The 7,324-nt window shown below is 48.4% G+C and overlaps 1 protein-coding gene across 7 annotated transcripts in view; it reads left to right on the top strand.

Annotated features, from left to right (window-relative positions):
- Window positions 1-7,324, top strand: part of LOC116843356 (F-actin-monooxygenase Mical) — an 874,436-nt gene that overhangs the window by 314,875 nt on the left and 552,237 nt on the right. The window lies entirely within an intron of this gene.

The following is a 7,324-nucleotide window of genomic DNA, read 5'->3' as shown; positions in this document are numbered from 1 at the left end:
TCCCTTTCTCTTGTATCCCTTTAGCTTCTCTCCCTTTTTTGTACTTGTGTCCTTCTTCCTCCATCTCACTCTCTGCCTCCTCCTCTATCTCTCTTTTCCTCTTCACCCACTCCTCCAAGCTTCCTGTACTCCCTATGCTCCCTATCCTTACTCTCCTTCCCTCCATAACTTTTCCTTCTCCCCCTGTCACTCTATCTTTTCCATTCTCTTCCATCCTTCTTTATCAACCCCCTTTACCTTGCCCTAATCCCCTCTATCCGTTATCACTTTCCTACTTATCGACTCTCCTGCTCTCCTACTTCTCTGCTCTTACCCTAGGTGTCTCTCTTTCTAATCTCCTTATCTTTCCGTTTTCTCGAATCTTCTGACCTAATCTCTTTCTGTCATCTTTTCTTTCTTGCTTTGTATCCCTCTTTTCCCACCTCTTCCAACCCCGCCCTCACTTCACCACGTACTCCCCCTAATTCCTCTCCCCTTCTCACCCTCACACTCCCTTTCCTCCCTTTTCAAACACTCTCTCGTCTTCTTTTCTCCACACACCTGTATCTCACATTCACTCTCACTCACACCGGAAACGGAAGTCCAATTGTGGTTTTGGTAATTATTTAGTTTAGCGGCAACACTTCCGATTTCGATGAAAATAGACTCAATCGACGCGTTTTTGCATGCCAAACAACTTTTTCCTCTGACAAAATCGTCACTCTTTTTTCTGCGAAACGAGATATTAATAGACAAAGTTGAGGGCGTATTAGGTTAGAAAATCTATCATACCATCTATTTCTAGCTATGTAACTGGGGGGCTTCACCCCCCAGACCCCCCTATCGCGGGGGTGGGGGCTGTAGTTTTTTGTGAGAAATTCACTTTTTATTTTAAGCACAAGAGACTATAGCCCCCACCCCCCGTGATAGGGAGGTCTGAGAGACGAAGCCCCCCAGTTACATAACTAGAGATAAATGATATGATAGATTTTCTAACCTAACACGCCCTCAACTTTGCTATTAATATCTCGCTTCGCAGTAGAGAGCGACGATTTTGTCAGAGGAAAAAGTTGTTTGGCATACAAAAACGTGTCGATTGAGTCTATTTTCATCGAAATCGGAGGTAAACTAAATAATTATTAAAACCACAATTTACACTCTACATCACAAATAGTAGTACGAAAATCGGAGTGAGTCTCAGATGCGCACATTGACAAACGGACACATCCAATCATATGTCGTTGTTTATAGAGTCTCTAGAATATCTCTAGGCATATGGCGTTGTGGTTGGATGTGATAAAAACGAAATAAAAACACAAATATTTTCTACAAAACTATTTTTTATTTCTCATCAGTTGCATATCCATTGCATAAACAAACGATACATAATTAAATGATGATAAAATAAACGGTGCACATCATTCTGTGTCCAAATGAACAGCAGACAACTGGACAATGTCCAAGTGAACGGTGTTCAAATGAACAGTGCGCATCCTTCTGTGTCCAAGTGAACAGTGGGCGATTGAACGGTGTCCAAGTGAACGGTGTCCAAATGATCGATGTCCAAATGAACGGTGTCCAATTGAACGGTGTCCAAGTGAACTGTGTCCAAATGAACGGTGTCCAAGTGAACAGTGTCCAAATGAACGGTGTCCAAGTGAACAGTGCGCACCCTTCTGTGTCCAAGTGAACAGACAAGCAATTCCACGGTGTCCAAGTGAACGGTTTACAAATGAGCAGCACGCATCGTTCTGTGTCCAAGTGAACAGTGGGCAACTGAACGGTATCCAAGTGAACGGTGTCCAAGTGAACGGTGTCCAAATGAACGGTGTCCAAGTGAACGGTGTCTAAATGAACAGTGAGCATCCTTCTGTGTCCAAGTGAACAGTGGGCACTTGAACTGTGTCCAACTGAACTGTGTCCTAGTAAACGGTGTCCGATTGAACGGTGTCCAAATGAACGGTGTGTAACTGAACGACGTGCATTTTCTTTCGTGTCCAAACGCACCGTGTCCAATTGAACTGTGTGTCAAATGCCGTGTCCATTTGCAACGTGTCCATTTGCAACGTGTCCAATTGTACTGTGTCCAAGTGCACCGCTCCCCACTCAGAGATAAGAAACAAGTCCAAGTCGCATGCGAAGCAAGCAACGCGAATACTTAAGCAGCTAACGCGAGAAAAAAGCGACAAGCACTAAGGAGCGACACACGGTAGAGCACGGCTAGTGTTAGCGCCCGACTGCCTGTCATGAAGCTCGCGGCCGGGCTCCTGCTACTGTCGCTAGGCGAAATCGATTCCGAAAATGCCCATATAAGGCAATATTCATCGCGAAAGTCGAGCGATAAACAGGTGTGACGCGTGACCGCCGATACGCGTGTCCGGTACAATCAAAACAAACGCAGAACTTCTCGATCGACGTGCTTCGTCGATCGATCCGCAACATCCCGCCCGCCTCGTTGGTATCTCCAACGAAACGAGTCCACCACCGAGCAGGATGATACGTCCAAAGTTAGGGCAGGGCAGCCGAGGTATGCCCAACCACTAACGACAGTGATAAGATGGGGATAATTCAGGTCTACAATTAGAAAACCCGATAAAAAACACAAAAATGTAGAGAAATCAGCACGTAAAGAGCGCATAATACAAGAAGTGAAAGAAGGGAAGCAAAACGAAAATCATTCGAAAGGCATTCAAAGACTGCACTGCGGTGTGGGCTTACATCTTGCTATCCTGGGAAGCTCCAGGCAGCGACACAATCTTCACAGTAGGTCTCGTAAGCTCTCCTCTAGCAGTATGGACGGTGACGACGCGGACCTGCCCGTCGTCACCCGGATGCACTTGCAGCACTTGATCCAGAGGCCACTGGGCGGGGAAAGTTATCTCCAATCGAATTCAGAGAGACAGAGTTGTCCCACCTCCAATGGTCTCGAGGGAGTCCTCCATTTGGAGCGCGGCAGCAGCGACGTGAAGTACTCTTCGGACTATTGCCTTCAATAGTGATCGCGCATCCTTTGTAGGAGTCTCCAGCGAGAGATTCGGGAGTCCGGTTCCCGGTCGAGCGGCTTAGGAATGGCGATCATGAAGTGACCAGGCATAAACGGCGAATGATCCTCGGGATCGTCTGTCAGCGCTTGAAGCGGCCTAGAGTTGAAACAAGCTTTCATCTTGGCTAGAAGTGTCGCCATCTCTTCAAACGTGATAGCAACCTCCTCGACGATTTTCCGTAGGTGGTGCTTTGCACTCCTCACAGCGGCCTCTCAGATGCTACCGAAGTGACGAGCGGAGGGAGAACTGAAGCGCCACCGGATGTCCTCCTCAGCCAGCTTCGTCACTATTCGATATGTTTCTCTCCCGGCAGCTCTGATGAAGTCCCGCAACTGCCGGTCCGCATCCACGAAGTTGATTCCGCAATCAGAATACACCTTCCGACATAGGCCTCTCCTGGGAGTAAAGCGTCTGAACGCTGCCAAGAAGGCATCGAACGAGTAATGCGAGATTGCGTCTAAATGGCTGCTCTTGTGGCCAAACATACGAACAAGTAGCTTTTGTACGCTTTGTGACCTCTGCCCCTGACTGAGCGAAGAGCCACCAGTCCAGCAAAATCGACCTCTGTGGCCGTGAGGGGCCTCGACGGAATGACTTGTGCTCTAGGAAGTTCCCCCATTAGCGGCCGTGAAGACGCCGCCCGCCATCGGGAACATTTAACGCACCCATGCAGTAACTGACGGACTAGCCGTCTTCCCCTCGAGATCCAGTATTGACGGCGAAGAAGAGTGTCAGTTGAACGTCTCCATGCAAAGCTCTGCAATGAACCGCCATCACCACGAGCTTGGTGAGGTGTGATTTTGGTAGCAGGATCATGGGATGGCAGCAGTCATGATCGAGTTCAGAGCGCCGCAGTCGCCCGTCACAGCGAAACAGTCCTCCCTTGTCCAGGAAGGGCTTGAGTCCCAAGAGTGTGCTGCGACCTCGAAGGGGCCGCCCCGCAGCGAGCGCCGCCTCCTTGGAGTATAACGCTCCCTGCTCGTGCCTAATCCAGCGTCGCTCCAAAGGGCCGCCGGGAGAAGCCGCCTGCTTACGCCTCCAGCGCAACATACAAGCTGTCATTCACAGAAGTCTGCTGAGTGAGGAAAAGCGAGCCAGCAACTTGCATGAGTTTTCCTCTACGACCGCTGCGTGGATAGTTCGACGCTTCTCCGGCAGGTCCTCCTCTGCCAACCCGGTAACGTTGCAGCCGGTCAGCTCCGAGTCGTTCATGAAATCAGGGCCCTTCCATTATAGCGGATGTCTTTCCAGCTCCTCCAGTACCAGCCCACGAGAGGCGTAGTCAGCAAGGTTGTCCTCTCCGGGTATGTGGTACCAGACGGCGTCAGGCAAAGCGCGCTGAACTTCAGCAACCCGATTGGCGACGAATGTTGTCCACCTGGATGCCCGCGAATTCAGCCGAAGGCGACGGTTAAGTCAGACCAAAGATGCATCGGTGAGGTTGATAGCTCCATCAGCTCCCTCACATGTTTCACCATCTTGGCTAACAATGCAGCAGCGCACATCTCTAGTCGAGGCAGCGATATCTGCTTGAGAGAGAGAGGCAGCGATATCTGCCACTCTTGTCTTAGCTAGCACCAGCGGCCTGGCTCTGTCTTGGAGGCACCAGACGTACACCACTGCAGCGTAGGCCTTTTCTGACGCATTTTCTGCAAACCCATGGAGCTCCAGATTATCCCGGCCCGAACGAGTGACCCCCAGCTAACGGGAGATCCTCAGGTTAGGTTCCGGCAGCCTCTCGTTGAAGCTCCTCCAAACAGCCGCCTCTCTTTCAGGCAGACTATCTCATGACAAGCGCTGCAACCAAGTCGTCTGGATGAATATCTTCGCCCGCACTATCATCGGCGCCAACTAGTCCAGAGGATCGAAAAAGCCCGCCACTCTGGAGAGCACAGTGCGCCGGGTGACAGGTCCCGCGCTACAGGTGAAGGCGTCAGAGTGGGGGGGACCAATATAGACCCAAGGTGGCGTGGAGGTCGGATGCTCGCCATCCGCGCGTGTCCCCCCGCACACGATGCTCTGCAGGGATGGCGGGGTCGACTCGCAGTTGTTAGCCCACTTTCGCAGCGGGAAACCGCCCGCTGTGCAGAGGCCCCGGAGCTGGTCACGTAGCATAGCCAATTCCTCCCGTGTCTCAGCTCTCACCGACATGTGCCGAAGCGCTGCCGCGCCCAACGGAAAGCGAGGGCCATCGTCTGCAAGCTGCTGCAGGGCGCATTGCGAGGAATGGCGCGCACGAGAGACCATAGGTTATCGTGTTGAGCCGGTACTCCCTCACGTTTCCCGAATCGTCCTCCCTCCAAAGTATTCGCTGCAGATCACGGTCGTCAAAGTGCACCAGAATTTGACGGTACATCTTTTGGATGTTTGCCATGAAGACTAACTTGCGCCGTCGCCATCCCAACAGCACGTCGGTCAGAAGTGACACCAGATTGGATCCCATCATCAACTGGCCATTCAGTGTAGCGGAGGCGTTGAAAACCACTCGCAGCTTGGCTCCATCATCCGTGGCCTTGAAGATCCCATGATGGGGCAAGTAGCACATCAGGGCGTCAACATCTTCCTACAGGTCTTCCGTCGGCGACATGTGTCCCAGAAGTAGGTATTCCCGCATGAACTCGCCGTACTGACGTCGCAGCTCCGCATTCGCTCTCAGTCTATGCTCCAGGGATGTTGAGGCGCCCAGCGCCACACGGCGAGAGTCGCCGAGATCCAGCACGCGGCCACGCAACGGCAGCTTGATCATGTAACGTCTGTCCCCGTCTGCGAGTATCAACTGCGAGTATCGTGGCGCCTGGACTACTCGCCGTACTCTGTTCATACAGAACACAGAGAAATACGCGATCTCTCACGGAGACTCACGTAAAAGCGATGGAGATTCTCCAGCAGAGAATGAGTGAAAACAAGTCTATCGAAGGCTTGTAATGAGAGGTCGGCGGAGGCCGACTAACACGGAGCGTCCGACGGCTTTAGAGGAAACCAATACTTCGGACTTAGCCGACTTAGATTGACTTAGAGCACTCCGACTCCGGAAGTATATGAACGCGAGGGCTCTACAAAAAAATCTTCAGAGAATGAGATTGTATTCAGGCAGACCTTAAGACATAAAAACGTAATAAATAATAGTAAAATAACCAAACTCTTGTATTCGCATACAAGATAAACTAACTCTCTCTATGCAAGACGAGCTTGCAATAACCACCGTGCTCAAGACGGTCAGAATGCAAAAGGCCGCTCGGAGCACCTTAACAACACTGGCTGAACGAGATTTTAGAAGCGAGAAAGCGAAAACAAGTTTATTGGCCATGAGATGGCCTCATGCGGCGCTTGGCGATAAAACGCGTGGCTCTGGTGTCCCCCACTCAGCGCCCGAAATCGCGAGTTTCATTGCCCAACTTATAAGTACATTATTATATTAATATTATTTATACTAATATTATTATACTTAATATTATAATACTAATAAATACATTATTGCTTGCATATTTGGTGAAAATAAAATATACTGATTAATATGGAGCTTGATTTCAATGTGATGACAAAGAGGTAAAATAACCGTTTTGATATATTTCATACACTATATATGAATACATTTTGAGAAAGTATGGTGATGATGGTTTATTGATAACAGAGTGAAATGAGGCAGACATTGCAACTATGTGTAATATCCCATATAAATGTGAGAATGCCTCATTCTCAGCACTTAATTACTTGAACAACAAACGATTTTAGTGGGTTATGAGTTCTACCGAGAGGAATAAAATAGCACAGTTTGAAGTGATTCTGATGTGGACTAAAAAACAGCCTTATTGACACCCCTCCTTTGTTATATGAATAAAAAATTAGCACTTTTTATTCTAAATCCATCCATATGTAATGTTTATTTAAATTATATGGACATTAAGATATATTAGATAAGTAATACCGGAAAGATAAGTAATATCGAGCAACGCGCTCAGTAACATGCGCAACTACTAAATTTTGATTTTTTTTTTTTTGTTAATGAGGAAATTTTCATGGATTCGCTCAGCCCTCTGAGAAGGGCAGAGGGATATGCCGCACAGATAACAATATAATATTAACAAAAGGATTATATGATCCAATTAACAGTTTGATCGCATGTTTGACACGAAGACTCGTACATGCTCCCGGCATCTTCCACACAGATCTTTTCACCTGCCAAATAAAATAACTTTGCAATAAAATTTATAATAAAACAACATTATAACATACATACAATTGTTATTATATTCATATATAGAAAAAATTCAATTTTATATATGGCAATACACACACACACA

This window comes from Odontomachus brunneus, unplaced genomic scaffold (genome assembly GCF_010583005.1).
Source record: "Odontomachus brunneus isolate Ranch 3 - 2012 unplaced genomic scaffold, Obru_v1 Obru_scaffold_032, whole genome shotgun sequence".
Classification (NCBI taxonomy): domain Eukaryota; kingdom Metazoa; phylum Arthropoda; class Insecta; order Hymenoptera; family Formicidae; genus Odontomachus; species Odontomachus brunneus.
This window is presented reverse-complemented; position numbering and strand designations above follow the sequence as displayed.